Raw genomic sequence first — 4,489 nt, forward strand, 5'->3', positions numbered from 1 at the left:
TTAGTTCTTGATTTCCTCGTGAAGCAAACATCGTTTTGCTACAACTGTGCCGCCAAGGCTGCTTGCTGTGAACCAGGGCCCCAGTTCTTGATCTTGTTCGCCTGTGGCGATTAGTCCTTTCGAATAAAGACTTGAACTCCTTGTTTTTATAAGCCTCATATTTGTTTGCAATTTCAGATTGCGTTCATCCCGTTCTTGCTTGTGTTCTCGATTCGCTTGCAGGAAAGCCTTCTCGGCGAGGTTAATCGCTATCGCGTGGTTGATAACCAATGGAGCAGTGGTGTAACGGTTGTGGGGGTCCAAATCAGTCTTGGTTAGAAGCCTAGATCGTGAACGTCGAGTCTCCACCAATCGACGCTATCATACCTTTCGGAAGATCGGGCCTAGTCTACATCATCCCTTCTCTCTCTCATCCTCTCTCTGTCGGCACGGGGCACGGGCCGAGATGGTCGCGAAGGGCGCGGCCCTCTGGTGGCAGCGCGGGGGATGCGTTCTACCTCTCTGTCTCCCTCACCAGCGGTGCGAGGACGACGCCAATCCTGGTGAGGAGGACATGTATCTCGTAGAATCCATGATTATATTCCGGTGGCAACAACGATGCGGATCTCGCTTCGGCGGGGCTCATGACAGTAGCGCCGACTCGCGAAGGCACGTGGAGGAGGCTCACCGGCTCACTGGCGGGGTGGAGCAGGGCACATGGCACTCAGTCGCGCAACATAGGCCACGAGCTCCACGGCGAGGAAGGCGGCGACGGCGGTGGCGAGGGCTGGTGGCGTGGGCTGGTGGCCAGTGGGCTCCGTGTTGGGCTCGGCACTAGGATCCGGAATGGGCTCAGCAGGGTTTCATTTTTTTTCCTCTCTTTTTTTCGTAGGCCTGCATTTGGCCACCTCTAAAAATTTAGATTTACACTGGCGTGGAATTAGAGGCGGACCGATATATCCGTTTCGACCGTTTGCCAAAATGCAAGCTGTAGTAGTGTTACCTTGGGATTGCAAGAAGCATATATACCGCAAGGGCCACCGTACGACCACAATATATCAATGAAATGTGATTGCACAGGAAACTAAGCACGATTCATTTGCTGTTGATCACAAAGGATCCAGGCCCTGACGGCCCCTTCCGACACCTACCTGGGAAGAGCACACGCTAGGTTTCCCACTTTGAAGGGGAGAGTGGTGATGCGAAGGTTTTCTGAAACTTGTTGAAGTACGCAGATTCATGCTCCGCCACTCCGGCTGGCCGGGTTGATACTAACTTCATCATGAGCACATTCAGTGCTTGCACCTCCGGCTTTGCAGCTCTTGCTTTGCTTTCGCTGCCAGCCTCCCACGTAACAGGATCTAGATGGCCAGAGAGGTGGTGAATATGTCTGTAGAGGCACGTCTCTAAAGGCGCTTCTGTGACGTCTCTAAAACCTATGTACAAATTTTCCTACAAACTCACAGATACTAGAGCAGTAATTTTGTGTGTCACCGTACCTACCCGCAATTCTATGATTTTTACTTCACCGGCCATGTTCCTTCTTCTGCCTTTTTTTCTTACCTTGACTTACTGCCTCGTTCGTTGCATCTGATGTTTTTTTTTCTATCAACGTTGCATCTGATGTTTATTTACCATTATCAGCCAATCTTGTTAGATCTGATCACATGATGCACATGACAAGGAGAGTAGATGATTAGAGCAGCCGCATCGTGCAGGCATCGCATGCAATCGGTGTCCAGAACAACACGCCATAGCTGCAATTAATGCTTACTTTTGACATGGATTGCTAACTTGCTATGTTGATCCACTTTGCAAACTAAAAACAATAAAGAAATTAGCACATCTGCCATGACTGAGTCCTGTGTTGGCCAAAGATAGAACATGCTGCAGACAAAAGAAATCGTTTTTTTTTATTATCTGGGCCTCGATGCTTGTAGCTTGCTCATGAGTGCTAGAGAATTTTGTGTTGACTATTGACGTACCGGCTCCAATGATGATAGAATCGGATTTCTTTGTGATGCTTCTAGAAGTTTATACGTGGTTAGTGCAGCTCAAACAGATTGACCTTTGAACTAGTTCTAAGGATTTTTTTTCATATTTTAATATAAGAGAGAGAAAAGTTAACTTTTGATAAAGAGCTAAGCTCTTGCACACATTTTAAGATTATACGAGAGCCTCATGTGAGACTATCTATGAGCTATATGCTAAAAGTTAACACTATTAGAGAAGTTATACGTAACTAGTAAGTAGCTCTTACTATTGCATGTGCCCTTATAAACTTTTGATTAAACCAAAGGGCTGCATGTGATCATGGTCATACACTGTGCTTCCTCTTTGTCATCAATTAGCTGCAATTAATGCTTGCTTTTGACATGGATTGCTAACTTGCTATATATGTTGACCAACTGTGCAAACTAAAAACAATAAAGACATTAGCACATCTGCCATTTCTGAGTCCCTGTGTTGGCCACAGATAGAACAAGCTGCAGACGAAAGAAATCGTTTTTTTATTATCTGGGCCTCGATATGCTTAGTGTTCTTCACCCATATCCTTAGTGTTTTTTCTTTGCCTGATAGCTCAGTACGTGTATCTTCAATATACATTTAGTTGAAACCTTAGCTTAAATCATAGAGGCTCTTGTTATCGTCCATATCTTATGACCTTATAAATCAAATTTTTGATATTAAATTTTAACCTTATTAATTATTGCATACTTTCTTTTTATTACTACAAAATGAGCACAAGAGTTCGGACTCAGACCAAAGATGGGTAACAGTGTTAAACTCAAGAGGATATATTAATATCTAAGCCTTATAATGATTTTTACTCCAAAGTAATCTCGAAGGCTAGAAAAATGTAGCCAACTGCGGTCTTCACTAACCTCCCCACTTCTCAAGGTGTTTAAATTTTCAGATGTTTTAGTTAAAAAATGTATAAACATTTCTAGACTAAGAACTTACATAACTTGTATGTCATGGTTATAAATATAATTTGAAAAAAAATGTTAGTAGCATTAGTGTATGAGTTGTTAAGGAATATATTTTATGATTGCCAAAACATATCATATATATTTATAGCCTATATATGAATATGTAGTTGATTTTCTTGATGGCACAATACACATATGTTCACACGAATCAAATTTTAATATATTCATATTAATAGGAGTTGGTAATGTAGAAATATAAATGTTTTATGGTTACATAAATGTAGATTTGCGGGGATATTTTAGTTTTCTAATAATTATACAAGTGGTAATTTAGTTCAAATTTTATGGGTAACCAATGGTATATCAATTATAATAGCAGGTAGGTAATTAGATGCAAATTTGGATTAACTTTAAATCAGGTTTCTTAATGGTATATAGGTCGATAATTTAAATCACTACCGGAGACGGCTTCTTTGCCGAGTGTCCCAGACTTTGCCGAGTGCTTTTTATCGGGCACTCGACAAAGAGTCTATTTGTCGAGTGCCAGAGAGAAAGCACTTGGCAAACAACTGGCACTCGGCAAAGAGGTGGTTTGCCGAGTGCCGAGCACTCGGCAAACAATAACACTCGACAAAGACCAGGTTTGCCGAGTGTTGGGCACTTGGCAAACCAGACTCTCGGCAAAGGGCAACCGTCGTTAACGGCCGGCAGCCGCCGTTAACCCTTTGCTGAGTGTCTTCTCCTGACACTCGGCAAAGAGGTGATGTGCCGAGTGTCATTTTTTGACACTCGACAAACCATATTTTTTCACTTTTGACCTCCAAACTTTTTATGCAGTCCTCATACAATACCTAGTACTCCATATTCCAATGTGGCACATTTCTCGAACTTTTTCTATATATATTTTAATCTATTTCATTTAATTGAATTTTCTTGGATAATTCAAATTATAACTGCTAGTCATTCGAATAATGAAAAAATAAATGGAAAAATGATATTCATGTTATTTAGTATAATATGAGGCCGTATCCAGGAACAGACCACCAATTTCGAACATCTTGTTCACGAAACATGACCATGAACTTGTGGTCGAGTTGTTTTTAAATTCTATAAAAAGCAAACGAAGACCAAAAACCTTGACACTTGTCGAGATGTCATGATATCATATGTGGAGGCTATGATAAAAAATTGAACAGGTTTCGCGCAAGTTTGTCACGTACGATGCTTACCACCTCGTCGGCCTCTTCATGAAATCATGAAACTTCTTCGGAGATTCTTCGGTTTGCAAGCATTGTACATGACAACTTACGCGAAACATTCTCAAATTTTTATCACAGCCTCCACATATGATATCATGACATCTCGACAAGTTTCATGATTTTCGGACTTCGTTTGCTTTTTATAGAATTTAAAAACAACTCGACCCCAAGTTCGTGGTCATGTTTCATGAACAAGATGTTCGAAATTGATGGTCTGTTCCTGGATACGGCCTCACATTATACTAAATAACATGAATACCATTTTCCATTCATTTTTTTCATTATTCGAATGACTAGCAGTTATAATTTGAATTATCC

The sequence above is a fragment of the Miscanthus floridulus genome, chromosome 10 (genome assembly GCF_019320115.1).
Source record: "Miscanthus floridulus cultivar M001 chromosome 10, ASM1932011v1, whole genome shotgun sequence".
In the NCBI taxonomy this organism is placed as follows: domain Eukaryota; kingdom Viridiplantae; phylum Streptophyta; class Magnoliopsida; order Poales; family Poaceae; genus Miscanthus; species Miscanthus floridulus.